This window comes from Salmo trutta, chromosome 35 (genome assembly GCF_901001165.1).
Source record: "Salmo trutta chromosome 35, fSalTru1.1, whole genome shotgun sequence".
In the NCBI taxonomy this organism is placed as follows: domain Eukaryota; kingdom Metazoa; phylum Chordata; class Actinopteri; order Salmoniformes; family Salmonidae; genus Salmo; species Salmo trutta.
Window position 1 is genome coordinate 18,651,469 of NC_042991.1, and position 24,493 is coordinate 18,675,961.

Genomic DNA, 24,493 nt, shown 5'->3' on the forward strand with positions numbered 1-24,493 from the left:
GGCAGGCTTTGTGTCCGTAGTCAAAGCACATGGAAAGCAGCGTTTGGGGAAAGGTGCGGCGCTGCGGCTCAGTACAGTAAAACATAACGAGGCACGGTTTCATTTCCTCTTCCTCTTCATCGCACATGCAAATGAAGCCCTGCAAACTCACGTCTCTGCAGCCACGCGTGCTTTCTGTTTCGGGAAGCGTGCAGTCATGGCCAATGGTGTGGGTCGGTTCTGATGAGAGAGGGAGGGATATTTAGGGCTGGAGTGATTGCATCCGGGAACACAGACCTGCCCCTGCCTCCTCTTTGCCTCCTCTTTCTTCCCACACATTCTGAAGGACGTCTTGATTAGTTACGGACTGGTATGACCTGAGTGTAATCCGTGGGTCCTGATAAGCCCATACCGTTGCTCACCTCAGCCTCCAAGCTATAATGTTGATAGACAGTAAGCTGTATCAAAACAGAAGACCGATCTGACAAGTTATATTCCACTAATGTATGTGTTACTACAGCATTAGTGGAGTACACTGCGGTTCTACCATAAGCCACCTCTACAGCCTAGCCAGTCTGGGTGGTACATCCCATGGTGTGACTGACTAGGCCAAAGAGGGATGATGAGCTACAGTCGGGGATCATGACACCAGCCAGGGTTAGGGATGATGCATGCCCCTCTGCGCTCCACAGGGCTTTGTTCCCCCCAGTCAGTCCCACCCATAAGCCTCCTCTCTGTCCCCCTGCCTGCCTGCCTGCCGCGTAGAGGACACAAAGGGATCCCCATCTCACACCTGTTCCTCCCTGTAACCCTGAGCTTGATGCCCCTGTCCGTCTCGCTCCAACCTCCCTCTCTTGGTCCTCCTCCAATAGCCTGGTTGCAGGGAGCTCCATGCCAAAGAGCAGGATGGCACAGTCACAGATAGTATATGTGACTTACTGTTGACAGATCAGAATGAAACTAGGGTGGTTTCAGTGCTCTGTGAATCAATGTCCAGGTTTATTGTAGCATCTAGCATCACTACCTGACAAACATTTTATTTGCCACTCGGGAGCCCATGAGGGGTGAATGTGTGGACAGGCTGGTGGAGGAAGCTGCCCCGGTAATAAACGGGTTGTCTCTGGAAGGGAGGGAGGGAGTAAAAGGAAGCAAGGGAGTGTGGAGGGGGTTAGGCTTCTCCTTTGCCATGGCAGAACAGGTGGTGAGCTGAAGGACCAGTTGGTCTCTCCGGAGCCCGCAGCTGTGCCAGGCGGTGACTAAAGCGCTCCTTCACTACGCCCACGCTCTCAAAAGAGCAAATGGCAGGAGTGTCACTAGATAGTTCGTTCTGCTCGCTACGTGCCGACGGATGTCTGGGGACTGGGGGGGGGGGCTGACAGAGGTATATGATTTGAGAGAGTGACCAATTTCAGACATGAAATTTCTGTCTGTCAATCTGTCTGTCTGACTGTCTGACTGTCTGTCCTCCTTCTGGAATGTTATCCTTTTCTTCTCAGCACATGATTGAGCCCTCAGTCCTTTACATGGACACATGGAGTGTGTCAAGGCCACCCATGTGCAGTGTGTGAATCTGTGTGTGCAGTGTGTGAATCTGTGTGTGCGTATGTGAATCTGTGTGTGCATTTGTGAATCTGTGTGTGCATTTGTGAATCTGTGTGTGCATTTGTGAATCTGTGTGCGCATTTGTGAATCTGTGTGCGCATTTGTGAATCTGTGTGCGCGTATGTGAATATGTGTGTGCATTTGTGAATCTGTGTGTGCGTATGTGAATCTGTGTGTGCATTTGTGAATCTGTGTGTGCATTTGTGAATCTGTGTGTGCATATGTGAATCTGTGTGTGCATATGTGAATCTGTGTGTGCATATGTGAATCTGTGTGTGCGTTTGTGAATCTGTGTGTGCGTTTGTGAATCTGTGTGTGCGTATGTGAATCTGTGTGTGCGTTTGTGAATCTGTGTGTGCGTTTGTGAATCTGTGTGTGCGTTTGTGAATCTGTGTGTGCATTTGTGAATCTGTGTGTGCATTTGTGAATCTGTGTGTGCATTTGTGAATCTGTGTGTGCGTATGTGAATCTGTGTGTGCGTATGTGAATCTGTGTGTGCGTTTGTGAATCTGTGTGTGCGTTTGTGAATCTGTGTGTGCGTTTGTGAATCTGTGTGTGCGTTTGTGAATCTGTGTGTGCGCATGTGAATCTGTGTGTGCGCATGTGAATCTGTGTGTGCGTATGTGACTCTGTGTGTGCGTATGTGACTCTGTGTGAGCGTGTTTATGATTGTGTGAGAGCCCTACAGAGTGGTGCTGCCTGCTGAGGAGCCTCTCTGACACTTCCTCTCCCTCCATCTCCTAATCTGACCTGTCTGCCATTCAGATTGCTTTTCACTGCATTAACCAGAGAAGGGAGAGAGGAGAGAGACGTGAAAACCGGACAGACATTGTCTCTTCTCTTTATTGACTCCAATGATGGGACGAGGGGGCGACGGTGATGACACTCATCCACTCTGCAATCAGAGGCAGGAGCGATGGCTGCGTCACAGTATTTGATTAGCTGGAGTTGGCCACTCAGCCTGAAGCACTGTTTACAGACCAAGATGTTTGTTTTCAGCGAAAAGAGGTCAATAGCTAGGAAGATGTGAGGTAGCTAACAAGCAGATTGACACTACAGTCTGAAGACGGTACACTTACTGTAATGAATTGAATGACATCATCAGAAGTTGACGGACAGGGCTCAGTCTTATGAGATCGAGAAATCAAATGTCTTGTTCTCAGATGGATAGAGCTGTCTCTTACCTCGCGGCGTTTTGTCACAATGTTTCCAACCTTGTCTATATCCATCCAGGCAACGCTGCGCTGAAAGACAACCTTGAGATTGATGTCTGAGGCGAGGCACATCAGCCCAGTCACAAGTCCTTCACAACTTTTTTTATCTTAAAAAAAATATATCTGTCTTTAAGCATGTTGGAAAAGGACCAGTAAGTAAGCATTTCACTGTTAGTCTACACCTGCAGGTGACAAAGAAAACTTCCTCAATGGAGAGTAAATACTGTAGCAGCCATGCCAAGACAGTGAAAGCTAAAACATCCTGAAACTCAGAGCCTGGTTTACCTCACATGACAACAACACGTCAAACCTTATAAAGTGTTAACAGAGAAGCTAGCCAGTGTACAGACCCAGGAGAATCCTCCCTCTGCTCTTACTGTGTGTGTACGTGATCTCTCATACTCTCTCCCCCAGCCTCCAGCCTCTTTTTCTGGCTCTAATATAGTACCCTCTTCAGCCCAGAGCGGAGCTCCTCATATGTACATGTGGGATGAGAGTGGCAGGGGATTGAGCTTCTCTATTAGCCCTCAGGATTAGCCAGTGCTAGCTAGTTCCCAGCTACCAGCTCCGATCACAGGCAGCCAGGGTATTAAAGAGAAATCCCTCCATCACCAAAGTCGTAATGAATTTGTAACGACCCCCATTTATTACATTTTTTTGCTGAATTTCGATGTTCAAACTTTAAGCAAACAGACAACAAGAATTGACTAAATGGGCCAATATTGTAGCTTTTATTAGCGATATCCCACAGTTGTTCTCGATGGGTGCTTTTGATAACTTATATCTTAGATATGCGTGTCTTTGCATGTGATTATAGCTGAGTCTCCCTGTGTGTGTGTGTGTGTGTGTGTGTGTGTGTGTGTGTGTGTGTGTGTGTGTGTGTGTGTGTGTGTGTGTGTGTGTGTGTGTGTGTGTGTGTGTGTGTTACCATCCGTCCCAGAGCCGGGCCCTTGATCACAGGGCTGGCAGTCTTCAGACGTCTTCAGCACCGAGTCTGCTGTGAAACGCAGTGTCAGAGGTCTTGATGAATACAACCCCTCCCTCCCTCCCCTTCAAAGCCCTAGCAATCTGCCTGTAAACATTGATCCTCTTCCTCATCCTGTCAGCGCGCAGCGACACCCCAAAGACAATATTAGCTTAAAGGAAATGGTTGATTTTTCTCGGCACGTGTCAGAATGTCTAGCTCTGCTCTGAGGCTCTTCTTTGTGTCCTTTTAACTGGCGAGGCGAGAAAACATCCAAAAGAGCGTTGTGATGTATTTGTTTAAATGCTCTTCACTGTGTTCTCATTTGACATAGTTAAAATAGTGGCGTTTTGTTGCCACCTGAAATCCGATCAGCGCAGTCTGACAAAGGGAACTACACGTGGAAGTAACACTTTGCGAACACAGATCCTATTTCGCTGACAGCTCCAGACAACACCATCAGCCTGATATTCAACCTCTTCTTGAACACGAACTACAAATGAACATGAAAGCCAGGCAGCTATCAGTGTATACTGTGTCTGTGTTTTTAGCGCGCTTCATTTGTCTAGTCTTGTTGTCATTGGCGCTCTGTTCTGTCTTGGTGAGTACCAGTCAGACAGGCATGTCACCACACGTTTTCTGACATGTACTGTATGTTATCTTGGCTGTCAGATACTATCAGGCCCAGACATAGAGGCCTATGTTTTTCATAGTGTATTTATAAACTAGTCTGGGCATTAGTACTGAACCTGCACTTCAATGGAGATGTTATAGCTTGTATTCCCTTTCTGTTCTATATCTAAATAGGTTGAATAGTGCCAGGGACAAATTGGGACAGTTGTGGCAATCATCACTTCCTCCCAACTAGTCACCTGCCTCCAGTGACGACAGTGCTGCTAGTGCTGCATCCTGCTCCTCTCTAAACAGACTGTGATTTGGGGCAGAGCAGAGAAGGTGTTGCCATTGCAGACGCATGCATGCACACCCCACAACACACACACTCTCACATCTTATTTAGGTGGGCTGAGGAAGGGAAGTGTGAGCTGGCTCTGTGTCAGGTCTCTAGTGCTCCCAGTAGCCCACGCTGCGTATGGTTAGCAACCTGGCAGTGCCAACACCCTGCTCTACACACCACCTCCTCTCCCCTCCTGTCTTCTCCTCTCCCCTCCTGTCTTCTCCTCTCCCCTCCTGTCTTCTTCTGTCCTGTCTTCTCCTCTCCCCTCCTGTCTTCTCTCCCCTCCTGTCTTCTTCTGTCCTGTCTTCTTCTGTCCTGTCTTCTCCTCTCCTCTCCCCTCCTGTCTTCTCCTCTCCCCTCCTGTCTTCTTCTGTCCTGTCTTCTCTTCTCCCCTCCTGTCTTTGCCACCTCCCCTCCTGTCTTCTTCTGTCCTGTCTAATCCTCTCCCCTCCTGTCTTTGCCACCTCCCCTCCTGTCTTCTCCTCTCCCCTCCAGTCTTCTCCTGTCTTCTCCTCTCCCCTCCTGTTTTCCACACTCTGGTCTTCTCCTCTCCTGTCCTGTTTTCTCCTCTCTCCTCCTGTCTTCTCCTCTCTCCTCCTGTCTTCTCCTCTCTCCTCCTGTCTTCTCCTCTCTCCTCCTGTCTTCTCCTCTCTCCTCCTGTCTTCTCCTCTCACCTCCTGTCTTCTCCTCTGACTTCCTGTCTTCTCTTCTCCCCTAATGTCCTCTCCTCTCCCCTTCTCCTCTCCCCTCCTGTCCTCTCCCCTCCTGTCCTCTCCTCTCCTCTCCCCTCCTCTCTTTCTCCTCTCCCCTCCTGTCTTCTCCTCTCCAGTCTGAATAAATCAAGGAATAAGCACAGCTATGGAGGGAAGAAATATAATATTTGTGGAATTCCTAAATCTTTTTGTTTTACCACCACTCACTCTGAGCATGTGTCAAATAAAACATGGTGTTGCAAATGCAGAATCACTCAATCTACACCCATGTGCGTGAACACACACACACACACACACACACACACACACACACACACACACACACACACACACACACACACACACACACACACACACACACACACACACACCCTACAACGTGGCCACAGCAAGCAGGTTGTGTGTCTGCGATTTCCAATGAAAGTAACTTACGTAGTTACTAGTCGTGCAGGGACTGTGCAGGGACTGTGCAGGGACTGTGCAGGGACTGTGTAGTGGCTGTGTAGGGACTGTGTAGTGGCTGTGTAGGGACTGTGTAGTGACTGTGTAGGGGCTGTGTAGGGACTGTGTAGGGACTGTGTAGGGGCTGTGTAGGGACTCTATAGTGGCTGTGTAGGGACTGTGTAGTGGCTGTGTAGGGACTGTGTAGTGGCTGTGTAGGGACTGTGTAGTGGCTGTGTAGGGACTGTGTAGTGGCTGTGTAGTGACTGTGTAGGGACTGTGTAGGGACTGTGTAGGGGCTGTGTAGGGACTGTGTAGGGACTGTATAGTGGCTGTGTAGGGACTGTGTAGTGGCTGTGTAGTGACTGTGTAGGGACTGTGTAGGGACTGTGTAGGGGCTGTGTAGGGGCTGTGTAGGGACTGTGTAGTGACTGTGTAGGGGCTGTGTAGGGACTGTGTAGGGGCTGTGTAGTGGCTGTGTAGGGACTGTGTCTTGGCAGGCAGGTATGCACCGGTAGCTAAGCAGGAAGTTTCTCTTATCTGATTTCTGTCAGTTTGCTCTTCCCATCTGGCAGTTAGCAGACCCACAGAAGCTGACGTTGTTGCTCAACTCCTAAGCATCTAGTTTAAGCATTCTGCCTGACTGAAGGCTCCAGCCTGCAGTTGTATCTTCCGTGCTGTGGCATGCTACACACTTCCTGCCAAGCTAAAGGCTCTGTCTGTAGTTCATACGCAATGCCGACTGATGGGAGGTGCAGTACTGAGGAGTAACATGTTTTACAGTACAGTGCCCCGTGCTCGTGTGCATGGCATGGCTAGGAAGAATGCCCTTCATTTCTCTGTGCTTTGCTCCTCCATCCTCAGGTTAGCCCTCTGCTCTCCATAGAATTACTATCAAAGTCAACAGACAGGGAACTAGTCAGTTCATCTCTTGGAGTACCTGTGTCTGTAGAGAATGACTTGGTGTTGAGACAGAGAGAGTTGGGGAACCCAGGGTCTTATCACCCAACACTGACAGCTACTGTAGAATGAATAGTGCTGGGATCAGCTATGTTCTAAGTCAATCAGGAGTAATTGAGGTCACAATGAGCCCTGAGTATCCATGCCTACTGGGTAGCATAGTGCTGGAGAGATGCTGTACTACTGAACATATGAGCGGCCCCACTGAATTTACTAACTGCTTTCCAGTTGGGAAATAAGTGTGTACAGTATATTGGTGTACCATACAGTATGAACAAGCCCCATGTATTATTTACTAAAACAATAATGCTCTATTTTTATTGGCATTTGAAATATTGCAAAGTGAAAAATACTGTAAAAGGATTATGCAGAGAGAGTTTGAAAATAAACAATGTTTTACAGTGTGTCACATCTAGAGGACTGCATACATATTATTTGGTTGTAAAAGGGAGTCCCTGTAGTTTCGTTTTATAGCTTAGGAGTCTGATGTGCCACTGTATGGAAAACAATCATTTAAGTGTTTTTTCCATTCCGAGCAGACACCCAAAAAGCTGCTCTGGCAAGTTTGTGGAATGTATAAATATTGAAGCAGCTAATTCCGATGCTAATCGAGACTGTATTCCTGTAAAAGGTTGCCACATTTATTCTCTGGCTTTTTATTAGGCAAAATATATTTATTTTTGCTGGGACTGCCTGTCTGAGAGATTTTGGTCAGCCTCTCACACAGAGTAGCACTACTGTTGAGCTACAGCCAGGCTGTGGAGACCTTGTTGAAGATAGGGCTGAGAGAGGGAGGGCTGAGAGAGGGAGGGCTGAGAGAGGGAGGGCTGAGAGAGGGAGGGCTGAGAGAGGGAGGGCTGAGAGAGGGAGGGCTGAGAGAGGGGCCGGATGCTTGCCCATCTGCCAGGTGAATTGAACAGTGTTTAAATGTCGTTGTTCAGCAACAGCCCAAGAGAAGGATCTAGCCGGAGGCATGTGTCCTTCAGCCTTCTTTAGTACTCCTCACAGATGCCTGTTTTCCCTAGACGCTCCCCCTCTCTCTTTCTGCTTGCTCTTATCTCCAAACAGACCGCTCCATGTTCATCTCAGAATAATGTTTCCGCTCCGTATGCTCCCACACATGCCACCTCCTTCATTTCTCCAATGGAAATGAAAACAGTGGTGAGTGTGTTGGTGACCTTGTGGGGTGATTGACTACTAGCCTTGAGTATGAGGCTGATACCACTCTGTGTCTCTACTGTATAGGTGACTAACTGTTGCAGTTGAAGATGTTATGTTGGTGTTGAACTTATTAGGTTACGCCAGTCAACCAGCAGAGGAGGAAGGAAAGATCCGCTCCAGGATACAGGTGAGGGAACCAGTGTGGCTGCCTGGCTGGTGTTACCCATGTGGTTCGTTGCTAGCAGAGGACTCTAGTAATGTTAGTGATCTCAATAAACACACAGCTGATCTGAGGAAGGCCCAGCAGCAGGCAGGGAGGCCAGGGAGGCAGATTGATTTCCTTTGGTAGGACAGATCTGGGCTCTGATGAAACCTGGGTCTGCCCGTTCTGTTGGGCAGGGGACCTACTAGCTTTCTCTCTTGCTCTCCCTCCACATCCCTCCATCTTGCTGACAGAAACCTTCCAGGGAGGCTGTTTTTCTCGGTTTTCACTATTGGCACACAAGACAGGGATAAAGAGAGAGGGGTGTGACTGTGTGTGCAAATGGACAAGTATTGGAAGGGCTGCACAGGGCTCAATGTGTGTTGGTACTAATCATGTGACCTCATGGATGCTGCTCTCTGTTTGACTCAGTGACTGTGTGGAGCTGACTGGGGTGCCATTGTCTCCTCTCCTCTCCTCCTCTCTCCCCCTCCTGACAGGTCTTTGTTTCACTTCCACCGCATCGCCACTCTCACTCTGACTGATGTCATATGGGCTTTTTAGCGAACCAAGCACCCCCCCCTGCCTTCAAGCCACTTGGTTACGTTAGCTCCGGAGCCTCCCACTGCTTCCCAGCCTCCTGTTTCTCAGATGGGCTCAGGGAAGGACCTAAAATTAGCAGCTCCCCATGCTCTGTTTTGCTTTGCGCCGATCGCTTAATTAGCTGTAGAACACAGCATGGATGAGCCCAGACTTGGCCCATGGATGCATTATATAAGGGTTATATAATTTGATGCATATTTTATGCTGAATATTGCAGCGAGAGTGCTGCTTTATGGTGGTGCCCCGCTCGTAGACCTGCGCTGTCGAGTCAGATAGGAGGCAAAAGGTCAGCTCTGATTCCAGAGTTTGACAGGGAGAGGAGAAGTTACTTTACCTGGGGCCATTTACAGAGGCAGCGTCTCAGACGGGGGTGCTAATAGTGTCTACTGCTGTATTCTCTACAGGCAGTATGTTTTGGGTGCTATTGATACATTGTGTAAACGGAGGATGATTGCAAGTATATGTAATCCCCCTGCAGTAAATATGATGAAAAAATAAGGTTCCCATATTTGAATGTTGTCACCTATTATTTCCAATGTACTGTATCTATTTGTAGCGTCACCCTTTCTTTGAAGAGTAGCAAATTAATTTGTGACCCTCCTTATCCGTGTTCATCATCTAGAATACATTCATATACCTACTAAATTCACAACGAGAAATAGGTTTTGTAGTATTCTTTACGCTGGCCAGGATTACAAACACTCTACTGCTGTATAGGAATTGGCAATATACACAGATCAAATCACAACATCACCAGGCACAGATATCTAGCTGCTCCCATGGTTTAATAGAACCCTATAAATCTCCCATTATGGGTATTGTTGTTTGTGAGCCAGGATAAGCTCACAAAGCTTGTTGATTTGTCTGAGAAATTCCTAAATAAATGAGTGAGTCATGTTACTTCCCGAAACAAGACATTTTTACAACCGGGTCTACGGGCCCGGTGCCTGCCTTGGCAGTGCGTAGTGAGCGGGGAAAAGCAGGCAGGTCCTCATTAGGAGTGTGTGAGTGTGTGGGAAAACTAAGAGAAAGGGATCACATCCAGGATCGACAGGTCATTCTGTTCTTCCTCAGTCAGGATTAGGTTAGTTCTCCCAAGTCATTTTACTGGGTATTTATCCTTGAGGTGACATTGGGGCCAAACACTTCCCTCCAGTCAATGTCATTGATGTTGATCAGCTTGTTGGATGGATGTAGAGACAAAGAGGAACGTGTGGGCTGGAGGTTGATGCCATGTATTGGGATTCCATTACCAGACCAGTTAGATACAGTATGTTGTAGCTCAAGTCATTGACTGTGTCTGCTTTATTCAGCGTGGCACTCCATTTATGTTAGCTAACAGCTCTGTTTACACATCCATCAGACATCCATGGGATCAATCACTGGGCTGGGAGCTAATTGTTTCATTCAGTGTATTACAATTGACCTGCTTGGTTACATTGGTCCTGCGGTATTGACATTTCTGATGGTGGGTCATGCTCTTCAGTCATCAAGTATTTATGCTCCAATAGGATATGTGTTGAGAGAATTCACAGCATTACATGTGTACATTCAATATAGTGTGTGTAGTGTGCTGGCTGGCTGGCTGGCTGGCTGGCTGGCTGGCTGGCCGGCCGGCCGGCCGCGCGAAAGAGAGTGAGCCAGCCAGCCAGCCAGCCAGCCGGCCAGCCAGCCAGCCAGCGGTTTCCCTCTAGGTTACAGAGAGCTGGTAGTGGGACTCAGGTGGTATGCTATTTCCCTTCCCAATATGCCCCCCTAGACACAACTACAAAACAACCAACAAAAACGGGTCACAACTCCTGCTGTTCTGTTGCACGCTGGGTCTATACATAGTCAATGGTAGACACACCTATAGCTCATCTCATGGCAGTTGTACTGTATATTATTTTATCACCGACCTCAACCCACAGTCTGTACATGTACATTTAGCAGTAGGAAGCCTGAACAGTATATTTGACCAAACAGCTAACATATCAAACATATCAAGCAGAAAACCTAAGAAAATGAACAGCAATGAGAAATGGTTTAGCTTACACCCAAAACAATACAGAAATACACTAAGAAAAACAAGGAACAGCATGCAAGAAAACAGCTCAATGTGATTGAAGAATCCGTAGAATCAAATCACTTCTATCCAGAAATGGAGATGTGTGGATAAACCACTTCTCCATTATTTTTGGCTGTATAACAAAGAACCAAGAACAAAAACATATACATGATAATGTACTTCACTTAGAACCAGCTATCACCAGAACCCATTAGATTCACCAATTACATTGGATGAGCTACAGGACAAAGTACAAACCGTCCAACCCAAAAAGGCCTGTGGCGTTGATGGTATACTAAACAAAATGATACAGACCACAAATTAAAATTGGCAATTCTTAAATCTTCAACATTATCCTCAGCTCTGACTTCTTCCTCAATATTTGGATCCAAGGTCTGGTCACCTCAATCCACAAAATTTTTGGCAAATTGGACCTCAATAATTACCGCAGAATCTGCGTCAACAGTAGTCTCTGGAAAATCCTCTGCAGTATCATCAACAGCAGAGTCCAACATTTACTTCCTCAGTGAAAACAATGTCCTGAGCAAATGTCAAGTTGGCTCCTTCCTAAAATACTGTACAACAGACCACGTATACACCATGCACACCCTTATTGACAAACAAACAAACCAAAACAAAAGTGAAGTCTTCTCATGCTTTGTTGATAAAAATATGCTTGACTCAGTTTACATTTTAGTCATTTAGCAGACATTCTTATCCAGAGTGACTTACAGTAGACTGCAAACATTTTCATACTTTTTTCTTCTTCTTCGTACTGGACCCCCATGGGAATTGAACCCACAACCCTGGTGTTGCAAGTGCCATGCTCTACCATCTGAGACACATGGGACCACTTTGGCGTTAGGGTCTGCTAAACAAATGTTTGGAAATTGGCAATAAACACACTTTCCTCGGGGCTGTGGCGTGAGACAGGGATGCAGCTTGAGCCCCACCATCTTCAACATACTGTATATCAATGAGTTGGCGAGGGCACTAGAACAGTCTGCAGCACCCGGCCTCACCCTACTGGACTCGGAACTCAAACGTCTACTGTTTGCAGATGATCTGGTTCTTCTGTCCATAACCAAAGAGGACCTACAGCAGCACCTATATCTTCTGCTCAGATTCTGTCAGACCTGGGACCTGTCGGTGACTCTCAGTAAGCCAAAAATAATGGTGTTCCAAAAAAGGTCCAGTTACCAGGACCACAAATACAAATCATATTTAGACACCGTTGCCCTAGAGCATACCAATAATTATACCTACCTCTGCCTAAACATCAACACCACAGGTAACTTCCAAAAAAGCTGTGAACGATCTAGATAGAAGGCAAGAAGGGCTTTCTATGCCTTCAAAAGGAACATAAAACTCAACATCCCAATTAGGATCTAGCTCAGTCAGTTATAGAACCCATTGCCCTCTGTGGTTGTGAGGTCTGGGCTCCACTCACCAACCAAGAATTCACTAAATGGGACAAACACCCAATTGAGACTCCGCATGCAGAATTCTGCAAATACGCAAAACCCCAAACGATCCAAGCAGAGCAGAATTAAGACTAGACCCGCTAGTTATCAACATCCAGAAAAGAGCTGTTCAATTTTACAACCACCTAAAAGGAAGTAATGCCCACACATTCCACCACAAAGCCCTCACCTACAGAGATTAACCTAGAGAAGAGTCCCCTCAGCCAGCTGGTTCTGGGGCTCTGTTAACAAATACAAACAGACCACACAGAGCCCCAGGACAACAACAACAATTAGATCCAACCAAATTATGAGAATGCAAAAAGAGAACTACAGTGAGGGAAAAAAGTATTTGATCCCCTGCTGATTTTGTACGTTTGCCCACTAACAAAGAAATGATCAGTCTATAATTTTAATGGTAGGTTTATTTGAACAGTGAGAGACAGAATAACAACAAAAAAATCCAGAAAAACGCATGTCAAAAATGTTATAAATTGATTTGCATTTGAATGAGGGAAATAAGTATTTGACCCCTCTGCAAAACATGACTTAGTACTTGGTGGCAAAACCCTTGTTGGCAATCACAGAGATCAGACGTTTCTTGTAGTTGGCCACCAGGTTTGCTCACATCTCAGGAGGGATTTGTCCCACTCCTCTTTGCAGATCTTCTCCAAGTCATTAAGGTTTTGAGGCTGACGTTTGGCAACTCGAACCTTCAGCTCCCTCCACAGATTTTCTATGGGATTAAGGTCTGGAGACTGGCTAGGCCACTCCAGGGCCTTAATGTGCTTCTTCTTGAGCCACTCCTTTGTTGCCTTGGCCGTGTGTTTTGGGTCATTGTCATGCTGGAATACCCATCCACGACCCATTTTCAATGCCCTGGCTGAGGGAAGGAGGTTCTCTTCCAAGATTTGATGGTACATGTCACCGTCCATTGTCCCTTTGATGCGGTGAAGTTGTCCTGTCCCCTTAGCAGAAAAACACCACCAAAGCATAATGTTTCCACCTCCATGTTTGACGGTGGAGATGGTGTTCTTGGGGTCATAGGCAGCATTCCTCCTCCTCCAAACACGGCGAGTTGAGTTGATGCCAAAGAGCTCCATTTTGGTCTCATCTGACCACAACACTTTCACCCAGTTGTCCTCTGAATCATTCAGATGTTCATTGGCAAACTTCAGACGGGCATGTACATGTGCTTTCTTGAGCAGGGGGACCTTGCGGGGGCTGCAGGATTTCAGTCCTTCACGGCGTAGTGTGTTACCAATTGTTTTCTTGGTGGCTATGGTCCCAGCTGCCTTGAGATCACTGACAAGATCCTCCCGTGTAGTTCTGGGCTGATTCCTCACCGTTCTCATGATCATTGCAACTCCACAAGGTGAGATCTTGCATGGAGCCCCAGGCTGAGGGGCCATTTTGTGTTTCTTCCATTTGCGAATAATCGCATCAACTGTTGTCACCTTCTCACCAAGCTGCTTGGCGATGGTCTTGTAGCCCATTCCAGCCTTGTGTAGGTCTACAATCTTGTCCCTGACATCCTTGGAGAGCTCTTTGGTCTTGGCCATGGTGGAGAGTTTGGAATCTGATTGATTGATTGCTTCTGTGGACAGGTGTCTTTTATACAGGTAACAAACTGAGATTAGGAGCACTCCCTTTAAGAGTGTGCTCCTAATCTCAGCTCGTTACCTGTATAAAAGACACCTGGGAGCCAGAAATCTTTCTGATTGAGAGGGGGTGAAATACTTATTTCCCTCATTAAAATGCAAATCAACTTATAACATTTTTGACATGCGTTTTTTCTGGATTTTTTTGTTGTTATTCTGTCTCTCACTGTTCAAATAAACCTACCATTCCAATTATAGACTGATCATTTCTTTGTCAGTGGGCAAATGTACAAAATCAGCAGGGGATCAAGTACTTTTTTCCCTCACTGTATTTGACACACTGTAAAGAATCAACCAGAAAACAAAGCAATTTGGAATGCTATCTGGAATCAATAGATTAGATACATGCCCACTGTCCACAGTGGAAGCTGAGATGCACTTCCTAACCTAATGCCAAATGTATGACCATATTAGAGAAACATATTTCCCACAGATCACATAGACCCAGAAAGAATTTGTAAACAAATCAAACATTGATAAATTCCCATCTCTGTTAGTCAAAATACCGTAATGTGCCATCACAGTAGCAATAGTTGTGTCCCTCTGCCATGAGAAAAGAGAGAGAGAGAGAGAGAGATGCTAGGAGTATAGTAACGTCCATGAGAAAAGAGAGAGAGAGAGAGAGATGCTAGGAGTATAGTAATGTCCATGAGAAAAGACAGAGAGATGCTAGGGCTAGTGTACCGTCCATGAGAAAAGAGAGAGAGAGAGATGCTAGGAGTATAGTAATGTCCATGAGAAAAGACAGAGAGATGCTAGGAGTATAGTAACGTCCATGAGAAAAGAGAGAGAGAGAGAGAGATGCTAGGAGTATAGTAATGTCCATGAGAAAAGAGAGAGAGATGCTAGGGCTAGTGTACCGTCCATGAGAAAAGAGAGAGAGAGAGATGCTAGGAGTATAGTAACGTCCATGAGAAAAGAGAGAGAGATGCTAGGGCTAGTGTACCGTCCATGAGAAAAGAGAGAGAGAGAGATGCTAGGAGTATAGTAATGTCCATGAGAAAAGAGAGAGAGATGCTAGGGCTAGTGTACCGTCCATGAGAAAAGAGAGAGAGAGAGATGCTAGGAGTATAGTAATGTCCATGAGAAAAGAGAGAGAGATGCTAGGAGTATAGTAATGTCCATGAGAAAAGAGAGAGAGATGCTAGGAGTATAGTAATGTCCATGAGAAAAGACAGAGAGATGCTAGGGCTAGTGTACCGTCCATGAGAAAAGAGAGAGAGAGAGATGCTAGGAGTATAGTAATGTCCATGAGAAAAGAGAGAGAGATGCTAGGAGTATAGTAATGTCCATGAGAAAAGAGAGAGAGATGCTAGGGCTAGTGTACCGTCCATGAGAAAAGAGAGAGAGAGAGATGCTAGGGCTAGTGTACCGTTCATGAGAAAAGAGAGAGAGAGAGAGAGATGCTAGGAGTATAGTAATGTCCATGAGAAAAGACAGAGAGATGCTAGGGCTAGTGTACCGTCCATGAGAAAAGAGAGAGAGAGAGATGCTAGGAGTATAGTAATGTCCATGAGAAAAGAGAGAGAGAGATGCTAGGAGTATAGTAACGTACATGAGAAAAGAGAGAGAGAGAGAGAGAGATGCTAGGAGTATAGTAACGTCCATGAGAAAAGAGAGAGAGAGAGAGAGAGATGCTAGGAGTATAGTAACGTACATGAGAAAAGAGAGAGAGAGATGCTAGGAGTATAGTAACGTACATGAGAAAAGAGAGAGAGAGAGAGAGAGATGCTAGGAGTATAGTAACGTCCATGAGAAAAGAGAGAGAGAGAGAGAGATGCTAGGAGTATAGTAACGTACATGAGAAAAGAGAGAGAGAGATGCTAGGAGTATAGTAACGTAGAGAGGGAGAGAGAGAGAGATGCTAGGAGTATAGTAATGTCCATGAGAAAAGAGAGAGAGAGAGATGCTAGAAGTATAGTAACGTCCATGAGAAAAGAGAGAGAGAGAGATGCTAGGAGTATAGTAACGTCCATGAGAAAAGAGAGAGAGAGATGCTAGGAGTATAGTAACGTACATGAGAAAAGAGAGAGAGAGATGCTAGGAGTATAGTAACGTCCATGAGAAAAGAGAGAGAGAGAGATGCTAGGAGTATAGTAACGTAGAGAGGGAGAGAGAGAGAGATGCTAGGAGTATAGTAACGTCCATGAGAAAAGAGAGAGAGATGCTAGGGCTAGTGTACCGTCCATGAGAAAAGAGAGAGAGAGAGATGCTAGGAGTATAGTAATGTCCATGAGAAAAGAGAGAGAGATGCTAGGGCTAGTGTACCGTCCATGAGAAAAGAGAGAGAGAGAGATGCTAGGAGTATAGTAATGTCCATGAGAAAAGAGAGAGAGATGCTAGGAGTATAGTAATGTCCATGAGAAAAGAGAGAGAGATGCTAGGAGTATAGTAATGTCCATGAGAAAAGACAGAGAGATGCTAGGGCTAGTGTACCGTCCATGAGAAAAGAGAGAGAGAGAGATGCTAGGAGTATAGTAATGTCCATGAGAAAAGAGAGAGAGATGCTAGGAGTATAGTAATGTCCATGAGAAAAGAGAGAGAGATGCTAGGGCTAGTGTACCGTCCATGAGAAAAGAGAGAGAGAGAGATGCTAGGGCTAGTGTACCGTCCATGAGAAAAGAGAGAGAGAGAGATGCTAGGAGTATAGTAACGTCCATGAGAAAAGAGAGAGAGATGCTAGGAGTATAGTAACGTCCATGAGAAAAGAGAGAGAGAGAGAGAGAGATGCTAGGAGTATAGTAACGTAGAGAGGGAGGGAGAGAGAGAGAGATGCTAGGAGTATAGTAACGTCCATGAGAAAAGAGAGAGAGAGAGATGCTAGGAGTATAGTAACGTCCATGAGAAAAGAGAGAGAGAGAGAGAGATGCTATAGTAACGTCCATGGGGCAGCCCATGATATTTTTAGCCTGAGCCAATCTGACAGCATGTCCTTCACTGCTCATCCACTAACAGCTGCTCAGTGTTACTCTACTCCCCAGCCAGGCCATAGAATGTAAATGACAGAGCATGCCCAGGCTATAAAGATGAATGGCATGTGTGCTTTAGCTTTGTTTGGCGCTGTGGAAGGAGCTGTTTTTAGAAAGCAAGAGGTAAGATTATCGTCTCAGTCATTTGCAATGAAAGATTGAGAGAAGTGTATTTTAGGGGTAAATTGAGTGATTTATTTGAGAATGTGCCTCTAAATGTACTTCCTTCTAGAACGTGCTTGCATATTTGTGGTGTACAGCATGGTGTATGAAGATTTAAAACACTTTGTGGGTTGTGTGGGGGCGTTTACTGGATATTCATGGGAGTCATTGAAATGAATTTTGAATCAAATCTGTCAATATTCAAGATGCCACTTACCACCCTCTCAGAGCCTCCTACACAGTTCCTGTGTGCATGCCACAAATAGCTACAAATTGGCTGCCATTAAAACCTGTTAAAACCCAGATTATGTTAATCGCCTGTAAAACTGAAAGGTGTGATGCAACCCAATTAATATCATGTTTGATGGAAATTTTATCCAGCCATCTGTGATGGAGGATTTGGGCTGACATTTGTCTTTCGAGCAAATTAAAAAGCGGCGAAATATGTGCTGTCAAAGCAATTGACTTGATTATGAGGCCATAATGCTCTTTCCAGGGCAATTGTTTGTCAGGGGAAAATATAATTTGTTAAATTAACTCCCATCCATGGTCTTTCACGAATCACGACTGTACATTTGGTTTTGATTCAAGTCTGAAAAAATAATAATAATTATTCTGTGAGCCAGCCTGAACCCAGATACCTTTTGGTCGTTTTGTTCTTGAGCGTGGCTCTTGGTGACTCACCTGCGCTCCCATGTGTTGTTGGTTGTAGAGGAGCTGAGGGCCATGGGACCCCAGCAGGGGTGTTCTGTTTGGGAAGCCCCCGGTGCTCATTCCCAGCATCAGCCAGCTGATCTGACTCAGGGCCAAGTCTAAAATTGTTACTGCTTGTCTGGGTGATTGGCGTAAACTGACACTGGAGAGAAAAAGGGCCATGGGGGAGAGGTGGGAGAGAGGGGGGGGGCTCTCTGAGCTGGCCTGCCTGCTTTGCCTTACCGCTAGGGGTAACAGGTGCCACGGGCAACATGAGACCCGGTGGAATGAACAGGGACGGAGAGAAGGGCTTCGAGGCGGGGGGGGGGGGGCGTTCCGAGAGGTTTTGCCCAGAAAGGGTTTCACCGTCGGAATCGGGAACAGCTGTGGGGTCGGCCCCTCAGCTGGCGGTGGAAAACACGCAGGCAGGCCTGTTGCGTAACTCCTAACTGGGTCCCTGATGGCTGGCTGAGAGCGAGTCACTGCCTCACACTCCAATGAGCAATTGTACCTCGGCTGCATGAGAGCGGGTTTGTTTTGGAGGGGCTGCTGAGCGACTGTTTTCATGATCGCTTGCTCTCATTCTGTCAGGCTGCCTCACGCTCCCCCAAGGCCTGCTAGGAAGACCCACCCCCCGGCCAGGGACGGTCAGGGGTCGCCAGGTCAAATAGGACGTTGTCATGAAAAAGCTCTGGTCCTATTAGAGAGGCTGATGCTGCCAGGAACATATGACACACTGTGTTTCTACTTCTCCCTCTCTCTGGACCTCCCTGAATAAAAGGAAAGAAACGTGTAAAAGGATATAAAATAGCGATAAAATATGATGAACTCATTCGATATCTGCTTCGACTTAAAGGAGCACATTCATTATTTTGTCAACTTAAATGGCGAATGATATGAGGGAAAATGTCCAAGAATGCAAAATAAACAATGTGTCGCAGCATAAAACACAGTTTAAAATGCAGTGCGTGTGTGTGCATTTGGGTACGTGTGTGTGTGTGTGCTGCGTGCTTTGCAGTCTCCGCTCCCTGTGTGTTCCTCTGTCTCAGCTCCAGGGGGTGTATAAGTGAAACCCTCTGCACAGCCTTCAATAGAAAAATACAGAGAGGGTTTCCCCTCCCAATTTCCTCTGCTCCAGTTATCAAGGCAGTTTTTTCCCTCTCTCTCAGTGTACATTAGGCACAGATATCAATATGTGTCTGATAAAAGTCCTGTGTGGCTCAGTTGGTAGAGCATGGTGCTAGCGAAGGTAGGGTTGGGGGTTTGATTCCCACGTGGGACTAGTACGAAGATGTGTGTACTCACTACTGTAAGTCGCCCTGTGTAAGAGCATCTACTAAATGACTCAAATGTAAATGTAGCATCCTTAAATTAAATATTGGGATTCATTTCTCCTGAAGGCAATGGATTTCAGAGGGATGCGGTGCCGTTGATGCCACCAGCTTTTGAAGTAGCTACATTTTATAGAGTACATTTAGGTTACATTTCTGTAGCTGTTTTTGTAGCCTTGTTAAAGGGTCCACTCCACTCAGAGTTTTGGGACTAACCTTGTACAAGCAGGGTCCTAGATGGCAAAGGTTGGAGTCTTCCTAGCCAATTTATAGCACAGTTATAGAAACCCATAGGGCAAGGCATTGACCTGAGGTGCTGCAAACTGTCTTCAGATGTATTCATAGACATTCATAGAATTCTCCACTTGAAGAACTCTACAAGGTTGTCCAGTCTGTTTTACTAGCTAGCTAAATGGTTTTCAAACGTGGATCGTGAGAGAGTTTGTGCCTTGACAGGATAAGTAGATTTGGTCACACACAGCATGTGCCGTTCAGCGTTTTATGCATAAATGACTTTATTCCCAAAACGCTATAACTATACATACATTTTTCACATTGTGTTTTTTCTTCAGTAATGGGGTGGTGTACCTAATAAACTGGCAACTGAGTGTATGTTTCTACTCGGTCATTCTGTTGCTTGATATCCAGGGCATGTTATGTGTTTACATACAGATGTGCAGAAGGGCCTACAGTATATGATAGAGAACTGTCCTAGTTTTTATACTCTGCTACATTCAAAATACACTGCTCAAAAAAATAAAGGGAACACTTAAACAACACAATGTAACTCCAAGTCAATCACACTTCTGTGAAATCAAACTGTCCACTTAGGAAGCAACACTGATTGACAATAAATTTCACATGCTGTTGTGCAAATAAAATAGACAACAGGTGGAAATTATAGGCAATTAGCAAGACACCCCCAATAAAGGAGTGGTTCTGCAGGTGGGGACCACAGACCACTTCTCAGTTCCTATGCTTCCTGGCTGATGTTTTGGTCACTTTTGAATGCTGGCGGTGCTTTCACTCTAGTGGTAGCATGAGACGGAGTCTACAACCCACACAAGTGGCTCAGGTAGTGCAGCTCATCCAGGATGGCACATCAATGCGAGCTGTGGCAAGAAGGTTTGCTGTGTCTGTCAGCATAGTGTCCAGAGCATGGAGGCGCTACCAGGAGACAGGCCAGCACATCAGGAGACGTGGAGGAGGCCGAAGGAGGGCAACAAACCAGCAGCAAGACCGCTACCTCCGCCTTTGTGCAAGGAGGAGCAGGAGAAGCACTGCCAGAGCCCTGCAAAATGACCTCCAGCAGGCCACAAATGTGCATGTGTCTGCTCAAACGGTCAGAAACAGACTCCATGAGGGTGGTATGAGGGCCCGACGTCCACAGGTGGGGGTTGTGCTTACAGCCCAACACCGTGCAGGACGTTTGGCATTTGCCAGAGAACACCAAGATTGGCAAATTCGCCACTGGCGCCCTGTGCTCTTCACAGATGAAAGCAGGTTCACACTGAGCACATGTGACAGACGTGACAGAGTCTGGAGACGCCGTGGAGAACGTTCTGCTGCCTGCAACATCCTCCAGCATGACCGGTTTGGCGGTGGGTCAGTCATGGTGTGGGGTGGCATTTCTTTGGGGGGCCGCACAGCCCTCCATGTGCTCGCCAGAGGTAGCCTGACTGCCATTAGGTACCGAGATGAGATCCTCAGACCCCTTGTGAGACCATATGCTGGTGCGGTTAGCCTTGGGTTCCTCCTAATGCAAGACAATGCTTGACCTCATGTGGCTGGAGTGTGTCAGCAGTTCCTGCAAGAGGAAGGCATTGATGCTATGGACTGGCCCGCCCGTTCCCCAGACCTGAATCCAATTGAGCACATCTGGGACATCATGTCTCGCTCCATCCACCAATGCCACGTTGCACCACAGACTGTCCAGGAGTTGGCGGATGCTTTAGTCCAGGTCTGGGAGGAGATCCCTCAGGAGACCATCCGCCACCTCATCAGGAGCATGCCCAGGCGTTGTAGGGAGGTCATACAGGCACGTGGAGGCCACACACACTACTGAGCCTCATTTTGACTTGTTTTAAGGACATTACATCAAAGTTGGATCAGCCTGTAGTGTGGTTTTCCACTTTAATTTTGAGTGTGACTCCAAATCCAGACCTCCATGGGTTGATAAATTGGATTTCCATTGATTATTTTTGTGTGATTTTGTTGTCAGCACATTCAACTATGTAAAGGAAAAAGTATTTAATAACATTATTTCTTTCATTCAGATCTAGAATGTGTTGTTTAAGTGTTCCCTTTATTGAGCAGTATATAAACATGTTTCTCTCTGTAAAAGGCAATGGGGAACTGTCTCTTTTTAAGATGAAGTCAGAGTGTTAAGTCTTGAGTGTGTTAAACACAGCTACCTGTTTTTATCTCATAACATCTGTTGTGTGGTAAAGTGTTATTCTGTTTCCGCTGTCTACCAGTGTGAATGCACATGCTGGTGTAGAAATTGCTAGGCGTGTCGTTGTGTCATTTCATCTTGTCTCACACATTGCATCAACGATACCTCTGCTTCCTCCACAGGAGTACTACACTCCTCCTTGGAGCTGAACGGTGTGGACTAATGACTTTAGTTCACAGCAGGTGTTGGTTACTTTGGATAGCCAATAGGTGGCTATGGTGTCAGGTCTCCCTGCTCTGGGACAGTCCTTTGGGTGTGTGTGTTTGTGTTAGGGTCAACTATTCCCAGTCGTCTCCTGCCCGCAGCAGTTTCTGATTCCTCATAGGGAGTTCCGCAGAGGTCAAGTTATTGTTAGACCTGTAAATTGGATTCTCCAGTAAGGGCAAAGTAACAATGGTCTTATAATGGAGGTGTACGTTTGTCTTGCGTGACAACACGGGCGTTACTAACCAAAGTATCACCAACATGGGACTGGTGTCTACCCTTGCTCTAGGTGGTCCACTCAAAACAACTGCCGTATGTGTTTGGTATCATCCGCCCATTGTTGAGGTGAATTCCTCTCCACACTGCCTGCGTTTTGACAATGTGTGGCCCTGAATGTATGCAATGCGGAGAATGTTATACAGTAGCTCTCAAACTAGCCGCACCGCTGTCACTCATGACATACCTGAGGTTAATTCAGAAGCGTAAACATTCATATTCAACGCTGAAGCGAGGGTTGTGGCTGGAAGCTTTTCCACAGCAGGGCTTCTCTCTTCTCTTAGTCCCTTTCCCTCTTCCATCTCTCTCTGCTGCCCTGTCCCAGTGCCGCCCTTTCCCAATGCTGCCCTGTCCCAGTGCCGCCCTTTCCCAATGCTGCCCTGTCCCAGTGCCGCCCTGTCCCAGTGCCGCCCTGTCCCAGTGCCGCCCTTTCCCAATGCTGCCCTGTCCCAGTGCCGCCCTTTCCCAATGCTGCCCTGTCCCAGTGCCGCCCTTTCCCAATGCTGCCCTGTCCCAGTGCCGCCCTTTCCCAATGCTGCCCTGTCCCAGTGCTGCCCTGTCCCAGTGCTGCCCTGTCCCAGTGCCGCCCTTTCCCAATGCCGCCCTGTCCCAGTGCCGCCCTTTCCCAATGCTGCCCTGTCCCAGTGCTGCCCTGTCCCAGTGCTGCCCTGTCCCAATGCTGCCCTGTCCCAGTGCTGCCCTGTCCCAGTGCTGCCCTGTCCCAATGCTGCCCTGTCCCAGTGCTGCCCTGTCCCAATGCCGCCCTGTCCCAGTGCCGCCCTGTCCCAGTGCCGCCCTGTCCCAGTGCCGCCCTGTCCCAGTGCCGCCCTGTCCCAGTGCCGCCCTGTCCCAGTGCCGCCCTGTCCCAGTGCTGCCCTGTCCCAGTGCTGTCCTGTCCCAATGCCGCCCTGTACCAGTGCTGTCCTGTCCCAGTGCTGTCCTGTCCCAATGCTGCCCTGTCCTAGTGCTGCCCTGTCCCAATGTCACTCTTCATGGCCAATAATGTGGCGGCAGCCAGGCACTGAAGGAGCAACACAGGAGCAAATCATATCGTTGATTGGAGAGCAGGGGATTGGGCCGGAGAAAACACATCTCTGAGGCGATTTTTCACTATTAGCCTGGCGTGCTATTTATAGAGCTGGGGAGGAGGAGGAGGGGGGGGTAGTCACAGGCAGCAGGGGAAGCGGGGCGGGAGGGGTAGAGGGAAGGAGGGAGAGTAGTGGGATACCATCTTATGGCTCGCTCTTAGACAGGACACACTCGCTTTTGGATAGGACAACCCCCGGGGGTCAGAGGTGGTGTTTGTGTCCAGACTGTAGTGTGGTGTCGCCCGCCAGACCAGCCTGATAAGGTTGTGCTGCTGTGTCATAACAACACAACACTTAGAGAGAGAAGCAGCCGGCAACAGCCCTGCTCCTGACGCTCCACCCCATAACTGCTGTCTTTCACTTGACCCCTCTATTTGTGGTCATGTCTTGCTTAGGAAAATGTCAACTTACTTTGTAAAAAAAGACCGTGGAGCCAGCAGAGAGCAGGCAGGCAGGCAGGCAGGCAGGCAGGCAGGCAGGCGGAGAGAGAGAGAGAGAGAGAGAGAGAGAATGAGCATGAGCGCTGCCTGCCTTCCTGCTCTGTGGGCCAGTGGAAGGTCCTCTAAATGTAGTCTGTTGTATAATCCCTCTGGGGGCCCTATTGCTATTTCTGATCCTGGATATGCGTCACAACTGACTGGGTATTTTCTCTGGTGACTAGCTTACATCAGTAGGTCTCCTAGCAAGCATACGCTCTCACTACCAGTGAGTGGCTATTCTGATTGATGGGAGTTTGGCCCCGCTGTTTTGGCTTTCTATCGGTGACCCCGGGGAATGGACAGGAAGAGTTTCACCCCAGAGGATTGCTGTTGGTGACTAGAGATGTTGTGTGACTGGGGAGCTGATATACCCAGGTAAGTAGACATACCGTTTCTCCCTCTCCTTTTCTCTACCTCGTCTCTCTCTCTCTCTCTCTCTGGTGATGCTGCTGAGAAGGGATTCCCTTGTTGTCAGTGTAACAGTGGCTGTTGGGTCTCCACCGTAGACAGCCTTCTTCTCTGTGTGTTTTGGTACAAGCTGTCTGCTGTGTGTTGTCGTGGCGATACAGCCGTCACTGTGCGTGTGTATTTGTGTGTGTGACAGATGGGTCTGGTCTCGGCTGCAGGGGCTCTGTCTTCCGACGGCTTGTTTGCACAGCCCTGGCAGGTATTTGAAGAGACTGAGATAAGCGAGAAACTATGACATAACCTGGTCTGCCTGTTTAGAAATGATCTCTTCTTCGCTCCACAGAGCACGTCCCTCCCTACTTCATCCTCCTGTTCTCTAGCTCTCCTCTCCAGTGGTGGGGCACTTGTTGTTTAGTCCGTGAGGCAGCCTGAGGAGGGAGGAAGGGTAGCTATAAAACACCCA

General features: G+C 47.3%; 1 protein-coding gene across 6 annotated transcripts in view; it reads left to right on the top strand.

The window, feature by feature from the left end:
* LOC115174787 (transcription factor HIVEP2) overlaps positions 1-24,493 on the top strand; it is a 95,922-nt gene that overhangs the window by 12,480 nt on the left and 58,949 nt on the right. For 2 of the 6 annotated variants that reach the window (XM_029733684.1, XM_029733685.1), the window contains exon 1: positions 23,676-23,997. The exons of the other annotated variants lie outside the window; for them this stretch is intronic. The gene's annotated coding sequence lies outside the window, so the exon portion shown is untranslated. Of the gene's footprint in view, positions 1-23,675; positions 23,998-24,493 lie in introns of those variants that run through there. 6 annotated transcript variants of the gene reach the window in all.